The sequence below is a fragment of the Globicephala melas genome, chromosome 2 (genome assembly GCF_963455315.2).
Source record: "Globicephala melas chromosome 2, mGloMel1.2, whole genome shotgun sequence".
Lineage (NCBI taxonomy): Eukaryota > Metazoa > Chordata > Mammalia > Artiodactyla > Delphinidae > Globicephala > Globicephala melas.
In genome coordinates this window covers 81,018,358-81,037,376 of record NC_083315.2, presented here as the reverse complement: position 1 = coordinate 81,037,376, position 19,019 = coordinate 81,018,358, and the positions used below count along the sequence as shown (strand labels likewise).

Here is a 19,019-nt window from a genome sequence, read left to right as displayed (position 1 = left end):
CCGGCTCCCTCCATTGTGTGTGACCCTCCGGCTGCAGCCGCTCAACAAAGGCGCTTTTGTTCCGTCTCCCGCCCGCCCCCGGCCCGCCCGCCGGCTCGCTAACTCGGGCCTGGCCGGCGCGGGCCGGCGGGCGGCGGGCCGGGGTCCCCGCGTGGGGCCGGCAGTGCGACCGGCGCGCCCCTCCCACCCGGCACGCCCCTCGCCGGCCGCGGTTCCGGGCCCGGCCGCGACTGCCCGCCCCGGGGCCCCGCTTTCTGGCTACCGCACCGCCGCCCGCGCCCGGGTCAGCGGGTTCGAAGCCCGGCCCGGCCCCGCCGGCGGGCCCGGGTCGGCGGCCGGGAAGGGCGGCCCGCCCCGGGAGCGTGAGGTGGCGCGGAGTCTCGCCTTCCTGGCACGCTGCCTTTCGAAATGCTCCCGCGTCTCCTCCCCCATCCCACTCGGGTGACTCGGCCTCAGCTGACTCCGGCCGGGCAAAGTCTCCAGTGCACTCGGCAAATTGCGTAGCGCGCCGCTCACCCGGCTCGGCTCAGAGCCCTGAAGTCCTCTGCCTGAGTTGAGTGTGGCCGTAAAGGAGGTACAGAAAAAGTCGTCTGAATCGGAATTCCTAATTTCCTCCTCCTCTACTACACCCTTGCCTGAGCTGCGTTCGGGACGTGGAGCGGTGGTGGTCCATGAAGGTCCCCAAATGAAAACTTGTTTTGTCAGTTCACTGAAAAGGGGCCTCCTCGCTCCGCTGTGCATTTTTCCCTGACTTGGTGAGGTGCGTTGAAAACTAAGGGCGTTTTGGCCGCCTTTTGTTCCTTGGCTTAGTAAGACTGGTTCAGGTGTTATGTGGGAGCGCCCCGGAGCAGGATATTTTTGATTCCTTTCCTGTTTTATTTTTTCCTTTGCTCGCTCATTGGAAAAGGTCCAGTAAAGGGAAACTGGTGAGGTGGAATTAGAAGCCTACAGCATTTGCAGCAAAATTCATGTTCTTTCCTTCAATGCTAAAAATGCTCCCCAAAGTCAGTCTGAGTGTTAACTTTTTTACAGGTACAAGATGGTTTGTCAAGGGAAACAAAAATTAACAGGGGACAAAATGGAGCGAAAACAGCTTCAGAGTAGTTTTCTGATTGTTTGATTTGTCTAGCCGTGTCATTTTTTTTTTTTTTTTTTTTCTTTTTCGGTACGCGGGCCTCTTACTGTTGTGGCCTCTTCCGTTGCGGGGCACAGGCTCCGGACGCGCAGGCTCAGCGGCCATGGCTCACGGGCCCAGCCGCTCCGCGGCATGTGGGATCTTCCCGGACCGGGGCACGAACCCGTGTCCCCTGCATCGGCAGGCGGACTCTCAACCACTGCGCCACCAGGGAAGCCCTAGCCGTGTCATTTAAAGTTCTGATTGGACACATTCTCTCTAACGTTGGGAAACTGAGATGGTCTGACTAGAAGAATGAGTGTTCTGAGCTAGAAGAATGAAGGGACCAAACAGGACTGGGCCCTGAAAGGGAACTGCCTCTAGAGTTTCTTCTTAGCAATGTCAGATATTTATGTTTGAAATATAATTTCTAATTGGGTGGCAGAGACTTTACACTTCTTTAACGGGTCATTGTTCAAACATGTTTACATGTGCCAAGGAGCGTGGAGTCCTTTTCCATATATGTGTTACATCACTTAATAAGAATTGCCTTGTGAAACTTGGTAAAATTGCTTATTGGTGTCCTAAATTCAGTAATTGCAGTCATGTAGGAAATATGCCAGATTTGAGCAGGATACGTTTTAATCACCTAAGTATTACTGTTCAGAAAAAAACTCTGGGAAATGGAGAATTATTTAGAAAAACCATTATATATCACCATATTTTGCAGTTCATTTATTTGCAAAAGAGGATTAAAAGTGTTTGCTACTTTCTGTGATTAAGAAGGAATCCAGAGAAGATTGAAGATCAGTTAATTTTGCAATAGGAAAAAAGCACATGTTCTAATGACAAATGTTAGTACTAAAAGTGTTGCAGCATTTTGCATAAGTTCATTTAAGCATCGTGAGAATTCATAACTGACAAAATAGGAAGGTTTGCTGACTCAGGGTACATTGCTGAAGGGGATGGGGTCGGGTAGGAGGAAGCTTAGAAGTGCTGCAAGTTTTGAGTTGGGTGATGACTCATCCTGCCCACGGACTGCTACGTGGCCTTTTTTTTACACACTGTATTTTTTTAAATGATAGGCTAAAATTCTCCTGTACACATTATAATTGTCTCTCTCAAAGAGGAGCCACAGTTTCTGTAAAAAAGTAATGGCTTCTTAAATTGCATTTTAAAAGGATATCATTTATCCTGCAGGTGGAATTCTGTAATATTTGTTGAGAGGAAAGGTAAAATTAATTGCTGGTTAGTTGCTGCAATTAAATACTTGATACTAGCAGTTCGTTGGTTATTATTGAGAGAGATTTCTTATGGATTATTTACAAAGGACAGATAGTACTTTTATGGTGTGGATAGAAATTAACCTTTTGTTTTCATTGGTAATGTAAAAGTTATCTTTATAATATCTAGAAATTACTGTAGTTTAAATAAGTGTTGTAAAAGCACAGCAGTGTTTAATCAGATAAAGCTCTTAATATGAACATTTCACTCTGATGGAATTATATTTAGTGCTTTCTCCTGATCTACGTGAATTTGCTGTTTTAATAAAGACAACTTAGAATAGGTATTGTTATAGGCACTATTTTTTCATCAGTCTTTTTCTAAGATAAGCTGAATGTACAGCTCCAAATTTAGGACTTACATTGAAATTTGGTAATAAAATAATTTTGACCATTGTAGAAAGCCATTGTTTAGCAGGTTGGCTTAAAGTAAGATTGAGGGAAAAAAGAAGATTGAGATAGCAGTTTGTTTTAAAAGTGAGAAAAAACTCCCCACTCCCAAGTTTTTCTTTGTATATATGATTTATCTTCTCAGTGATTTATTTGAAGGGGTTTGTGGGCAGTAAAGTGTATTAATGAGAATCAGATCTTTGGAGAGATTTTGGAAGAACGTTGTATGATTTATATAGGGGAGCTTTAGTAAAATTTAATTCAAACTTTAAACTGTATTTCCCACTAAAGGAAATCTAAAAATACAAATTTAAAAGTATTATAGATTTTCAAAGCATCCTGTCATTTAGAGGTTGAACATGTATTTCCAGTGTGTGTGTTTTGAGAATATAGGTAATTACCTGTCATGCTTCATTCAGAATTTATAAACAAACTGGGTGTGTTAGCCTATCTCCTTTCTATGAGGTATTGCCTTATGAAACTATGAGCCTCACCACTGCTATCCAGTTCCTTGTTTGCATTGCATGCTCTAGGGCCCACGTTAAAATAGAAGATGCCTCAAAAGTAAATTCTTTCTGGCATTGTTGGCTTCCCACTGTCAGCTCCTTCAGCCTGTTTTGTGGGCCTGTTACATTACTCCACTGCCTGCTAGGGGTATGGGGATTTTGGTCGGTTTTATTGCTCAGAGCCCTGACTGAGACTTCATAAAAACAATAATGTAATTGTAGTTACTTTTTTTTCCTGGGAGTTGCTTGTCATGTGGAGGTGATGCATTTAGAAAGGTTTGTCTTATATACATGTCAGCCTTTTAAATCCATTTCTGAAAAGTAGTACCCAGACTGATTGTCTGTAGCAAATCACATTTTCCCATTGATATTCATTTAAATTTGATATTTTTTTATGGGGAAAAAATGGTATCACGAAAATTGTTTGTTAGAATCCTAGCATTTACTTCAGGGAAGAGACTGCTTCTTCAAGAGTATGAGAAATCTGTGTGCATTTAATTCTATACAACTATAAAACTATAAAATGTTAGTTTTTATGGAGGGGTCATGGGTATTATCTTCCCCCAGTTACATCATTTGACAGCTAAAAAAACTGAGGCCCAGAGAAATCTAAGACCTTGTTACTCACAGGGTGATTTCTGGACAAGCAGTATTAGCAGCACCTGGGAATTTGTTGGAAGTGCAGAATCTCGACCCCATCTCAAGACTTACTGTGTTAGAACCTGCAGTTTAACTAGATTCTTAGGTGATTCAAATGCACATTCATTTCTGGAAGCATTGCTAAGTAACCATACATAAGTTGCTCAGCTGGTTAGTGACTGATTTGGAAAACTCAGGTCTTCTGAGTTGCTCTTTCCATTGGCCCTCCTGAAAAAAAAAGTCAAAAGGAAGATTGAGGATCTAATCACTGTCCAGTAGAACTTTCTGTGATGATAGAAATGTTTTATTCTGTGCTGTCCAATGAGATAACCACTAGCCACATGTGACTGTTGAGCATTTGACAGGTGGCTAGTGCACCTGAGGAACTGAATATTTAATTATATGTAATTTTAATTAATTTATACTTAAATAGCTGCATGAAGTTAGTGGCTACCATATTGGACAGCACAGATTTAGATGATCTTTGCCCACACTAAATTTAAAATAGTCTAAGCTGTAATTTAATAACTGATTAGGCTTTTAACGTATAATTTTCTTCTAACAGATTTTTTGAAGGAAAAAAATTTAATCTTTCTCCTTGATTCTTGAGAAAAGTATTAGGTACTTATTAAATAGATATGTTATAAAAGCAATTGATAACTTATGAAAAATATGCAATTTATTTTAAAACTGATACGTATGAATTTATAGCATGGTGAGCGTGATCCTAAGATGTACAGTTTGATAAGTTTTGACAAATGTGTCGAGTTGAGAGTTCATATAACATTAAAATATAAAATATTTTTATCACCCCTAAAAAATAACTGATTAGGCTTAATTTAATAATTTCCCTCTTCATTTACAAATTGGAGAGACGGTAGGTTTCTAACTACCTGCTTTTCTAATATGCCCAGATATTATTTTAGTAGTTATTATAAAACAATGCCAATTATCTGATTGATACTCCTGTGTTCAGTAATGTAGACACTCAAAGTTGCAAGAATATGCATTTTCCCATTTGTCTCAGTAAAGATATTTTCACTTGGATTTAAAAATATTAAAAATAACCTGTTAAGTAAATATTCCTTAATTATCTTGCAGATAGCATTGAGGGGACAGTTTTGCCTCTGGCCTAGTACCTCCAGGCTTTTTTCCACTTGTTGATAAGCTCCCAGATTGATCTGCCATTTGTTATGTTATTTCCAGGCAGAGAAACATTGAGTGGTTCTTAACCTCCCACCTTATGCAGTGGTAAGATTCTAACCCTAGAGTAAGTCAGAGTGGCCTGTGTCCAGATCTTGACATTTACTATATGTGTGATTTCAGTGAACTTGATTTACCTCTCGGAGCAAAAGTGTTCATATTTGTAAAATGTGACTTACAAGGTGTTGGTTCTGAGTAACAGAAGTAGTTGGTTTTAGAAAGTGCCTGTCACTTAATAGATAGTAAATTTGAATTACCTTCCCTTCCCCTTGTGATTAGCTTTTTATAGCCTTCTGTATTTAGTCTTATGTTTAAGATTCCAACCAAACTTAAGGGATATTCTGATTTTAAGTCTTGTTGGTTCCCACCGATTACATGGCTTCCTGCCTTGCTTCATTCATGTTATATCCCTTGTACATTCCTCCACTTGTGCTCTAGATTCCTTCTCTTGACTTCTTAAGGACTCATTTCTTGCCTGCATCTTGAATTTTGCCCTTTCTATTGGGCCATCTTTATTGGTATACAGATGTGCTCTAGAGCTATGCTGTCCAATATAGCCACTAGCCACATGTGGCTAATTAAACAAAAATTAATTTAAAAAAATTCAGTTCCTCAGTCATACTAGCTATATTTCAGTTGCTTGGTAGCCATGTGTAGCTATTGACTCTGTATTGGACAGTGCAGATATAGAATAGAAATCTGTTATAAACCCTCTCCTGATTCCACATTCTTCTCCTCTAGTTACTGCCTCATTTCTCTGATCCTCTTTCAAGCAGATTTTCAAGAACCGTCTTTGTGTGCTCTCTCCACTTTCATTTGCTCTTCAACTCCAGACTGGTTTCTATCACCATCTCACCACTGAAAGTACTCTAGTCAAGGTTACCAGTGATATCCATTTACCAATTCTATCTTAAAGGATCTTGCAGCAGCATTCAGTATTATTGACCACAGTTTTCTGCCTATTCTCCTGCTTCTCTTAGTTTATGGGACACATATTCCTGTATTCCTCCTACCTCACACTTTGTCATACTTTTTTTTTTTTTTTACAGGCTTCTCTCTCCTCTCCTGCCTCTAAGTATTGGCATATCCCAGAGGTTAGTCCTGGACTTTTTTCCCCCCTTCTCTTGATTCTTTCCATAGGAGGTCTCATTCAATTTAGTTTTTTAAATAGTATCTATATGTGAATAATTCTCAAGTGTTTGTTTCTGGTTTAGACTTCTCACCTAAATAGACTTAATATGTCCAAAATAGACCTCTTTCTCCCATATTGTTCTCCAAGTCTTCCCCATCTCAGTAATTGTCACCTAGGAGTTATCCTTAAAACCTATTTTTCCCTTTATCCACCATATCTAATCCATCATCACGTTTTCTTGGTCTCCAAAATATGATTTTGATTTCTCCTGTTTTACATCTTCATTTCTACCAGCCTAATCTCAGTCGCCATCATTTCATGTGGCCTACTGAAATAGCTTTTAACTGGCCTCTGCTTTCACTTGACCATCTTCTTCAGTGCATTCTCCTCCTGGTAGCCAGAATCATCTTTTAAAAATGGAGATGAAAAAAAAAAAAATGGAGATGAAACAAGACTTCCCTGGTCGCGCAGTGGTTGAGAGTCCGCCTGCCGATGCAAGGGACACGGGTTTGTGCCCTGGTGCGGGAAGATCCCACATGCCGCGGAGCGGCTGGGCCCGTGAGCCATGGCCGCTGAGCCTGCGCGTCCGGAGCATGTGCTCCGCAACGGGAGAGGCCACAACAGTGAGAGGCCCACGTACCGGGGAAAAAAAAAAAAATGGAGATGAAACCATGCCAGTTGTCTGCTTAAAATCCTTCAGTAGCTTTCTTAGTTATAAAATTCAGAATCCTGCCTCATGTGTTTGCCATCAGTCCCTGCTCCTTTTGCTCAGGACACTGTCGCATCTTTTCTTTTCCTCCAGAATACCAAGTTATGTCCTGCTCTAGGTTGTATTTGCTTTTTCCTCTGTTTGGAACACTCTTTTCCCATCTCTTAGCAACACTGGTTCTGTCTTACTATTCAGGCTTCAGTTCCTTAGATGGCCATTTCCAAGTCACCCAGTCATAGCACTTGGCCAAATCTGAAGTTATGTTTACTTGTTAATCTTTCCTCATTAGAATGTAAAGTCTTTGGAAGCAGAAGAACCTTAACTGTCTTATTCTCCACTGTACCAGGAAACAGTGCCTGACACGTGCCAAGTGCTCAGTAAATTTTTGTGCACGGTATAAAATGTTTGTTTGACTCCCTTAAACTTCTATAGGGAAAAAGTACATTAAAGATTGCATTGTAGTCATTGTAACATGTGATTCTGAACTGGGTTTATTTAGCTCTCAAGTACATTATTGGTACAATTGTAAAAACTTAAATGGGATCTGAGTACTAGATAGTAGTACTATGCCAGTGTTAATTTCCTGACTTTGATGATTATATTTTGGTTATGCAGAAGAATGTTCTGTCTATAAGAAATATACTGTACTATTAAAGGGTTGGGGGGGAATGTGTAGTGTACTTGTCAGTAAATTACATTATTATTTGAGAGACAGTCATGGGCTTTGATTTGAAACCTGAGGTTCAAATTCTGGCTCTCACTGATATGTGATTTTTAATGCATTATTTAAATTCTCTAAAGATCTTAGGACCCATTTTGCAGTGTTGTTAGGAGGATTTAGTGTAAGAGTAGTATGCTTCACACATACTACGTTCTTAAGCTTGCTATTGTTTATTCAGTTCTTTTAAAATTCAACTATTAAAATTCTATTCTCATGTTCAGTGCTGTGACTTCCTTTATAATACAAATGTTTTTCATTAATTGCTTTTATAAAAGCTGATAATGTAGGATAAATATGTACCAGATAATGTTATTTATATCGTCAACTTAGAACTTTTGAGCTGTACTCCATAATGCAGTTTTTTACTTTTTTATATTTTTTTATTTATTTTGTTTTTGCGGTTCGCGGGCCTCTCACTGTTGTGGCCTCTCCCGTTGCGGAGCACAGGCTCCGGACGCGCAGGCTCAGCAGCCATGGCTCACGGGCCCAGCTGCTCCGTGGCATATGAGATCTTCCTGGACCGGGGCACGAACCCGTGTCCCCTGTATCGGCAGGCGGACTCTCAACCACTACGCCACCAGGGAAGCCCCATAATGTAGTTTTTTTAATTCTTTTTTTTTTTTTTAATTTTTGGCCGCACCACATGGCATGCAGAATCTTAGTCCCAGACCAGGGATCGAACCGGTTCCCCCTGCGTTGGGAGCACAGAGTCTTAACCACTGGACTGCCAGGGAAGTCCTTAAATTCTTAAAAACTATATACTTTTAAAGTAGAAAGTAGAGCCCCTCAAAATTATTTCAATTAAAATATTTGGGAAAAAATAATAAAATGTGTATTTATCTTGAGTAACATGGTTAATTTCTATCTTCTTTGGAAGTGTCAGTGAATTTGTGGTATGTATATATGTATGTATGTACGTATGTGTGTATGTATTTATGGCCATGCGTGTGGCACGTGGGATCTTAGTTCCCAGGCCAGGGATTGAACCCATGCCCCCTGCCCAACCGCCAGGGAAGTCCCGAATCTGTGGTATTTAAATGTTAATGTATTAGTTTGTATTATTATTGATGTAAAAGTACACAACTGCTTGGCAAAATAAATCATTACTGATAATTGTTGATTTACTTAGTTTTCTTTTTCCTTCCCTTTACTCCCCATTGATGGGCATGTTAATAAGTATACATAATGGCCAAAAAGGGACAAGGTGTTTAAAGATGACCCATGAGCCTTTCATTATTTATCGCAGTCTGTTTTGAATAATATAAACTACTTCACTAACGCTGCAAACCTTACGATTGCATGATTCAGTTTACCCCCTTCTAGCACATTGTGCTCTTATGTTTTACTTCTACATGTGCTATAACCGCTACAGCACATTATTATTTTTGCTCTAAACAATCAATAGTCTCTTAAAGACATTTAAACATGGGTTTTGTTTTGTTTTGTTTTAAAGGCTTTTTGTATTTTCCAATTATTTACCCTTTCTGGGGATTTTGTTGCTTTCTGCAGATCTGGGGTTCCATTTGGTGTCATTTTCCTTCACCGTAAGCAACTTCTTTTAGCATTTCTTGTAGTGAAAGTCTGTTGGAGACAAGTTCTTTTCCCTTTTGTCTCTTTGAAATGTTTTTATTTCATCATTTTTGAAGTATGTTTTCCTAGATGTAGAATTCTGGGTTGATAGTTTCTTTTGGAACTTGAAAGGTGGTGTTCTGTTGTCTTCTGGCTTTCATTGTTTCTAATGATAAATCAGCCATTGTTTCTTTTGTTTTTCCCTAGTATATACTTTTTCTCTTTTCCATAGTTGCTTTTAAGAGTTGCTCTTCCGCCCTTCCCACTCCCCAGTTTTCAACAGTTGATGATGTGCCTAAGTATGGGTTTCTTTGTATTTATCCTGCTTGCTGTTCATTGAGCTTCCAGGTTTGTGAGTTGATGTCTTTTATCAGTTTTGGAAAGTTTTTGTCCATTTTCTCATCACATACTTCTGCCCTGTCAGCTTTCTGAACCTTGGGGCTCTCTACTTTTCAGCCTAGCTGCCAACTCTTTGGATTGCTTGGACATTTTCTTTGCTTCTCAGTACCACCTCAGGTTTTCTTTATTTAACTCATGTTTTTGCCCATTTTCTAATGAAGAATATCTGCCTTACATTCAGAGTGACTTGGAGGGGTTTATCTCATATTCCTGTCTTGGCCTTCACCTTAAGAGGGCATCTGGGGCTTCCCTGGTGGTGCAGTGGTTGAGAGTCCGCCTGCCGATGCAGGGGACACGGGTTCGTGCCCCGGTCCGGGAAGATCCCAGATGCCACAGAGCGGCTGGGCCCGTGAGCCATGGCCGCTGAGCCTGCGCGTCCGGAGCCTGTGCTCCGCAACGGGAGAGGCCACAACAGTGAGAGGCCTGCGTACCGCAAAAAAAAAAAAAAAAAAAAAAAAAAGAGGGCATCTGTCTTGTACACAGTGGAGACCTATATGCTTCATGAGATTTTCTCTCAGCTTTCCGGCCTTGACTTCAGACTTGTGCCCTTAGTGAGGACCCGTGGGGAAGAATTGGCAGGTGGGGCTTGTAACTGGGCTTCCTCTGAATTCTAATCTGTTACCTGAATCCACATTCAGCTAGTAAAATTTGTTTATAAATTTGGTTGGTTTCTTCTTAGTCCTGTTAGTGGAAAATTTCTTGTTTTCTTGCCACTTTGCCAGGAATGAGAATAGCCATGGTCTCTTGTCTTATGAAGAGCTCGACATTTTCTGGAACTTAATTTATTTAGAGTTCTTTGCATCCTTTCTGGTGTTTTTTAAAAATTTATTTGTTTATTTTTGGCTGCATTGGGTCTTTGTTGCTGTGCACGGGCTTTCTCTAATTGCGGTGAGCGGGGGCTTGTCATTGTGGTGGCTCCTCTTGTTGCGGAGCATGGGCTCTAGGTGCACGGGCTCCAGTAGTTGTGGCTCGCGGGCTCAGTAGTTGTAGCTCAAGGACTTGAGAGCGCAGGCTTAGTAGTTTGGCACACAGGCTTAGTTCCCCGCGTCATGGGGGGTCTTTCCCGACCAGGGCTCGAACCCGTGTCCCCTGCATTGGCAGGTGGATTCTTAACCACTGCGCCACCAGGGAAGTCCCCTGATGTTTAAAAACAAAACAAAAAAACTACAATTTTGTAGCTTATTCAACTTATCAGGGTTTATAGGATGAGAGTGATGGTGTCTTGCAACTTTCTGCATACTAATCAGGAGTGGAAATCCTGAGCCTTTCACTAAACTTAAAACATTTTGGAGCTGGAAGAGACCATAGAAATCACGTAGTTTAGCTCCATCATTTTCCTGATGAGGAACTAAGATGTAGAAATCTGAGATGCTTTGATTACAAAGCTAATTTAGCCACAGATCCTGGACTAGACTTCAGATCTCTTCATGTTTCTTTGTTTTTGTTTTTAGTATGGGGTTAGTGAAATCAGACAGGAATTTTTCAGCAGTGCCAAACCATAGTGTGAATCTGAAAGGAAACTTACATGATTTTTTATTTTGCAAGCTTTGTTCAAGTCTGGAGAAAATGAGAAACAAAGGAGGAAAGATATTCCAGAAAAGTTATATGCCATCTGAATCATTTTTTTAAAATTTGGGGGGACTTCCCTGGTGGCACAGTGGTTAAGAATCCACCTGCCAATGCAGGGGACATGTGTTCGAGCCCTGGTCCGGAAAGATCCCCCATGACGCGGGTAACTAAGCCTGTGTGCCACAACTACTGAACCCACGTGCTATAACTACTGAAGCCCGCGTGCCTAGAGCCCATGCTCTGCAACAAGAGAAGCCACCGCAATAAGCCCGCGGACCGCAACCAAGAGTAGCCCCCGCTTGCCACAACTAGAGAAAGTCCACGTGCAGCAACAAAGACCCAACACAGCCAAAAATAAATAAATAAAATTAAAAATTAAAAAAAGGATATCTCTTAAAAAAAAAAATGTTGGGGACTCTCTAACCAAGCATGTGGTTGCCTCCATTTGATGAGGTCCAGAAATGTTTTGTGTGGTCTTGCACAATGTGGCCTTCTTCAGACCCTCACCAGGGTTAGCTCAAAAGTGACAGCTGTTATATTTGATGTATAGTCTGGAAAGCTGTGGTGCTAGATGCCATAGACCCTACTAGGATGGAGTAAAGAACAGTAAAATCAGAGTAATGTCAGGGTCTTGCATATCTTCATGATACCTACTTGCTGCCATATAGGCTAGTAGGACTTTTTATAGAATCCTACTCATCTGGTTATATAGGATACTATTTCAGTGGCACAGTCCCTCTCCACTACCTCAGCAAAACAAACCAGGAGCTATAACAAAGCTGAAGTGTTTTTGTTTCTTCAGTCTGAGTGGGTTGAAATCAGTTGCTTTCTTCAGATGTTGGCAGACCTATGTGTTCACCATAGGGTGAGGCTCTTGCGGGAATGCATGGAAAGGAAAGTACCATATTTAGGAGTCATCACTGATGTTCCCACTTGGTAGGTCAGAATGTGATCAGATTTTGAAAAATTGAGGGTAGAGCTTGTCCAAAACTTTCTACTATCAAGTAGAATATGTTATTTACATTAATTCATTCAGTAGTTTTTAAGGTGCTTACTAAGTACCAGGAGCTATGATCAGAAAATGTCAGTAAAGCTACTTAGTTCCAAACCTTTTATTTTATTTTATTTTATTTTATTATTATTTTAGTTATTGGTACGCGGGCCTCTCACTGCTGTGGCTTCTCCCGTTGTGGAGCACAGGCTCCAGACGCGCAGGCTCAGCGGCCATGGCCCCAAACCTTTTATTTTAAAATACAGCTACAACAAAGGGGAAGGGAGTGGTGCCCTAGAAAATGAAGATAGGATTTGAAGATTAGAGATTAGATGAGATTGGGGGTGGATGGCCAAAGACGAAGGAAAATGCTATTAGAAAAGAGAAGAGAGAAAGAAGGCCTAGTGGGACAGGGAGGAATGTACTACAATGGAGTGTGTTGTTACTGTGATGCTCTAGGAGTGAATATGTGCTCCATGAGGTTTTTTTGTTTTGTTTTGTTTTGTTTTTTGACCCCTTGTGTACCTTAATGCCTAAAAGAATGCCTGGCATTTGGTAAGCACTAAAGGTTTTGTTGAATAAAAATGTAGTGGATGGGGCTTCCCTGGTGGCGCAGTGGTTGAGAGTCCGCCTGCTGACGCAGGGGACACGGGTTCGTGCCCAGGTCCGGGAAGATCCCACACGCCGCGGAGCGGCTGGGCCCGTGAGCCATGGCCGCCGGGACTGCGCGTCTGGAGCCTGTGCTCCACAACGGGGAGAGGCCACAACAGTGAGAGGCCCGCGTACCGCAAAAAAAAAAAAAAAAAAAAAAAATGTAGCAGATGGATGGAAGAATTGAAGCTGTTTTAGTGAAAGCTGTTCGAAACAATCTAGGTTCTCTCTGCTTCTGGGCCATGTTGGGATTGCATTTCCCTACTGCCTTGAAGTAGGTGGGACAGTGTGACCTGCTTTGGTCAATAAAATGTGAGTAGAAGTGAAGTGTATCATTTTTAGACGAAGGTTTAGGCACCAGTGCGATATTCCTTCTTCTTTCCCTCTGGCACACTGAGTGGCAATGACAGAGATGGTAGCTACTTCAAGAGTTTAGATAACAGCTATGTTGGTCTTGTTGCATGAGCTGGACTTAAAAGTTTAAGTCACTGATATTTTAGGGTTATCGGTTACTGTAACACTGCATAACCTATCTTGACTACTACTACAGAAATTTATATTCATTTTTGTTTGGTTGGAGTCTTCAGATTTCCAAAGGTACTTGAAGAAGGAGGCTGCCTACTTGTCTCCTACTTATATATTTGCCTCAAGTGTTTCCTTACCATTAGTTAGGAGAGGAGTCTTAGAAATGAGGGCTTAGGCAGGAAGAGGATAGGAGAAGAATGAAGGGTTATTACAGTCATTAAAAATTTTCCAGCCATAAATTTCTAGAAGGGATCATGTTTGTTTAATGTTAGGTTTATAGTAATTTCAATCACATTTCCACCATTCTGGGCATCCCACCATAATAAGTGGGAGCAAAAACTAGTGAAATAAAAGACTTATATGGTGCTTTCATAAATCACAGACTTTTAGAATTGGAAGCGTCTTTAGAGAGATTCTTTGACTTGTTTATCTGGTCTGTGAAGTTCAAATATTCCAATATAGGTACTTAGAGTAAATTAAATAGCAACTAGAAATGAACATCAAAGTAAACAATGACATTTATTTTATAATGGCCTTTTAAATGGCTGAGTGTTACTTAGGCAAAGTTACAGACAATTTAAGAACAGAAGTTAGGAGTAGAAGAGGAGTTTTTAAAAAACTGGATATTTTATTAGAAGCTATGTAATCATCCATCTTTGAGAGTTCTTCTGTGTAGCTTACAGTAGTTACTGAGAGCAGGCAAAGCCTGTTAGTCTTCAGGGCTCAAGTGTTAAGGTCCTCCTTCCCACACCAGCCAGGTCCCTAAGATGATTCACTGACACTGGTTTGCACTTTGGACCTCCTCTAGGTCTAAATCCTGAGAGGGATCCCTGGTAACTCTGAGGGCTACCCTACATTAGGAGTGAGGGCTTTGTCAAGAATGTATATAAGCAAGCAGTTAAGCTGTACCCTTTGGCCTTCTCTGCCCTAGAAACTTAGTATCTTCGATGAGAGCTTGAGAACATGATCTTCGGGAAGGGTGAATTTGCTATAACAACACCTCTCTGTGCCAGGGTTAGGAGACAGTCGTAGGTGAATGTAAGCAGAACTCAACCTTTCCCTTCTCTCCAAAAGCAGCTGGGTTTTGGCTGAGGAGATGTGAGGCTGGCTGAATGCCAGTTAACTCAAATTACTCACTTCACCCTGGAAAAGAGCTAAATAGGCAAGAGCTCGGGGGGGGGGGGGTGGGGGGGGGGTGTTTGAGTGAGTATGATCAGGCCAGATGACCCAAGTCAGCATTTAACCTCAGAAGCAGCAGAATAGAAGATGGAAGAGAAAACCGGACAAATAACCTTTATGTTTAAGGCCCTCACCTCAAACTTTGTACTTTGTGACACTGACCAGGTTGTTCCTGGATAAGAAAGGAAAGAAAATCCAATTTCTGTAGAATGTGGAGATGGGGCAGAGTGAAGTTATTCTACTGTCTTTTCTTTCTTTTGCATTTTATAACTTTACTTCATACACTTAGGCTTGACTCAGAGTACCTGCATTTCTCTTGGTGTAGGGGTAGGCTAACTGACTGAAAGCAGGAGACAATTTCAGGAAGAAAGGAGAGCTTGAGGCAACAGTTGTGGCTAATGCAGCTTCAGGAAACTGCATGTAAATGTTGGAAACTGGTACCCAGCCTGGGCTACATAGAGAGCTTTTACTTCCATGTTATGGTGAATCACTGAAAGAAAACCAAAGAGCCAGTTTCATCCTTATAAATCATTCTTTGTACTTCATTTTATTTACCAAATTGTTAAAAACAAAACAACATTGATTCAGCTAATTAAAACTTAACCAGTGATCTCTCTCCAAGCAACAAACGCAGTGTCAACCCTGATGTTGGTAGGAACGGGTAATATTTGGAGGCAGAAATTGTAAAGGTGGTGGGAAGGGTCATTTTTAAGTTGCTGTCCTGTCATAGTTTTCCCTTTCCTCCCTTGAAGTGTGTGGAAAGTGCAAAAGGAATATAGAATCACAGATCCTTCCAGAGTCTAAGCCTTGAACTTTGCTTTTATGGGGTTAAACATGAAAGATGGTGGAGAAAATGGTATAAATGAGACATTTCTAGAGGTTGGTGATGTGGATGGAGAATGCTCTGATGAGTAATCTGCTGATCCAGTTGAGTTGCATGTGCATGCCCGTGGAACTCCCTGATGGATATGAAAGATGGAGGTGATTGGAGAGATCAGGATTTGGAATATAACTGCCATGAGGGTCAAGGTGATAAGGAAGAAGCTGTTTTCATGGTCACTAAGGAGGAGCATGGGAGACCTCTGGCTTTTTAGGGCTTCCAGAGGCATATATCCTGACCTCTAATTAGGTCAGATCCCCCAGTGTCTAGGCTCTCATACCATCCTGTACCATCTGGAACCATTTTTCCCTTCTGCATTCTCCTTTTTCATATTGTTAGTTTATTGTTTGTCTCCAACCATACCATAAACTCCATGAGGGCAGGGCCCAAGCCTATTTTTACTTACCATTTTATCCCCAGTGCTTAGTATGTTGACAAGTACATAACATATAATTAGCAAATACTTGCTGAATGGAGTGGGACTGAATTGGAAACATTTACTGGATCTACTTTATCATGCAGAGGTATAACATTACCTCCAACTTACTGTTTAAGGTGAGCTTATTCTTCAAGCTCCTGGATGAAAAGGTGCTAAATAAATAGCTTTTGGTCTAATAGATACTGAAGGACTTCAAAGAGTACTACTCACAGACAGTGAGGCAACTCACTGAGCAAGCACTATTGTAAATAATGGGATATTCTCCTTTACCCCCCCCCCCCCCGCCAATTTTTTATTGGTACAGTCCTCACTGTCTAGTGGAATTACAGTTTTGTTGATAAATATTACCTTGTTTCTTTAGATTGGTCTCATTTCTGTAAAGTCTGCTTAAGGCTTTCAATATAGTCATCATCTGAATCTATAATGAGAACTTTGCGGTTCTCAGCGTAGGTAAAACTCCTGCCTTCCCCAAGATGAATTTTTACCCACTCTTTACCCCTGTAAATGCTGACCAGTCATTGAGATTTCTGAAGAGGCATTCTCATCCTTCCACTTGTTTCTGCTCTGTAGTGCTTCTTGGTCTCACTGAAATTGAAAGGGGGCAGTTGTGGTTGGAGGTCTTCAGCAGAGATCTCTCATAATCTGAGTAAAGATGTCTCTCTCATAATCTGGCTGCAGTTCCTACTGTCGTGCTCTTGGATGATAGTGGTGTTTTTTTTCGTGGGGCGGGGGCACGTCGGGTCTTCGTTGAGGAACATGAGATCTTTGTTGAGGCATGCGGGATCTCTTCATTCCGGCACTTGGGTTTCTCTCTAGTTGTGGTGTGCGGGTTTTCTCTCTCTAGTGGCGCTTGGGTTTTCTCTCTCTAGTTGTGGTGTGCGGGTTTTCTCTCTCTAGTGGCGCTTGGGTTTTCTCTCTCTAGTTGTGGTGTGCGAGTTTTCTCTCTCTAGTTGTGGTACACGGGCTCCAGAGTGCGGGGGCTCTGTAGGTTGCAGCGCGTGGGCTCTCTTGTTGAGGCTCGCAGGCTTAGTTGTCCCAGGGCACGCAGGATCTTAGTTCCCCAACCAGGGATCGAACCCACGCCCCCTGCATTGCAAGGTGGATTCTTTACCATAGGACTACCAGGGAAGTCCCAGTGGTGTTGTTTTTAGCAAAGCCTTATTTCTGCTTGCCCATGATTGCTATATTAGTAAACTAGAAGCTTAAGAGAGTACCTAGAGGTTTTACTGTTCTTATGTCAAGTCTGTTAAACTGACATAAAAATGTACCTTTATCAAAAACTTAAAACTTGACTGAGCTTTAAGGAATTGTCTATGTTGGGCAAGAAGGTAGGTGTGAACAAACATTCTATTTCACATGGAGACTAGAAATGTAAATTTCAGAAACAGTGGACAGCCTTTGAAAAATACTTTTTTTTAATGAACAATTATTTTATTTTTTTTTAAGAATCATTGTTATTTATTTATTTATTTACTTAGGCTGCACTGGGTCTTAGTTGTGGCACGCAGGATCTTTTAGTTGCCACATGCAGACTCATAGTAGTGGCATGCATGCAGGACTTAGTTCCCTAACCAGGGATTGAATCCCAGCCCCCTTCATAGGGATCATGGAGTCTTACCCACTGGACCACCGGGGAAGTCCTGACATATACTGATTTTTTTCTAAGATATTTGGTAGGGAACAGGAAGAATCAAGATGTATACAAATAGAAAAAATTGGAGTGGGGGGAGGCACACAATATTAATTAAAGCCCTTTAAAAATCTGAAGTATTTTTTTATTTAAAAGTTTATTTGTAAACCTTAATTTAACTTTTAAATGTTTTACTACAAATAGACTGATAAGCTACAGAATTTTTCGGAGTCTGCGGAGTCTGTGTTTATTTTTTTATTTCTGAGAAGCAGACAAAATACTTGCATGCAGAAGAAACCATCTCTGTCATAGTGAAACAAAGAAAGCTATTATGCTATTAACGTCTTTCACAATATTAAGTAGATGTAAGAAACACTCATATTTATTAAAATAACTCAGGGATAGTAAATAATCAGTTTTTATTAAATAAGCTATTGCCATTAGGATCATTTATCTACTTAGTCTCTGAGTTATTAGTGTCATCAGTTTCTCCTTCACACATTATTTTTAATGTTTGTGGATGTCTCAGAATTGAAGCATTTGCTCAGATTGAGGCAAATGCTGTTATCTTATTTTATTTTTCAGAACCTTGTGTTTCCACATGTGAAGTATGTAGGAATGTGAATGAAGCAGGCAGAAAATAAAGGCAGATTCCTCTGTTGTACGAAAGCTTCACCACTGTGAAATAGCTGATGTGTTTGGGTCCTAGCAGTTCTTAGGCCACACCTGAAGGTGATTGTAAGTTGTTACATGTTCAGGTTCGGAATGGACTGCTTTATTTCATACAATGATAAATTTTCTCCTGGCCTTTAAACGATTAGCTCTTTGAACAAAGGACTATTACAGCTGTCCTATTTCCAATCTCTTCAGACCCATTCAGAAAATAGCACTGTATATGCCCCTATACCAGCTTTAAGATCAAAAGTCAGCAACAGGAAGCCAGGGCTTCCCTGGTGGCACAGTGGTTAAGAATCCACCTGCCAATGCAGGGGACACGGGTTCGAGCCCTGGTCTGGGAAGATCCCACATGCCGTGGAGCACCTAAGCCAGTGTGCCACAACTCCTGAGCCTGCTCTCTAGAGCCCGTGAGCCACAACTACTGAGCCCATGCACCTAGAGCCCGTGCTCCACAACAAGAGAAGCCACCACAATGAGAAGCCCGCGCACCGCCACACCTAGAGAAAGCCCGCACGCGGCAACGAAGACCCAACACAGCCAAAAATAAAAAAAAAATTTTTTTTAAAGCAACAGGAAGCCTTTCCATGTAAGGGTTAGTTAGGCTGTATTACATGCTCATAGGCATGTACATGAGCTACGACATTGCCCTCCTAGTTGCTTCTGGGACATGAGACACTCACCTTAGTGGCTTTCCAGTCTTAGTCCCTCTGTCTACAACAGTTTCTCCCACATAGCATCCCTAAGGCATACCCACTTCCTTACTTCCTCCTTTAGAGCTTTGCTCCAATAACACTTTATCAGAGAGGCATTTC

The 19,019-nt window shown here is 41.3% G+C and overlaps 1 protein-coding gene across 2 annotated transcripts in view; it reads left to right on the top strand.

Annotated features, from left to right (window-relative positions):
- The window catches only part of MAPK6 (mitogen-activated protein kinase 6), a 35,837-nt gene that overhangs the window by 252 nt on the left and 16,566 nt on the right, over positions 1 to 19,019 (top strand). Inside the window, exon 1 of one of the 2 annotated variants that reach the window (XM_030850358.2) lies at positions 613 to 760. The exons of the other annotated variant lie outside the window; for it this stretch is intronic. The gene's annotated coding sequence lies outside the window, so the exon portion shown is untranslated. Of the gene's footprint in view, positions 1 to 612; positions 761 to 19,019 lie in introns of those variants that run through there. 2 annotated transcript variants of the gene reach the window in all.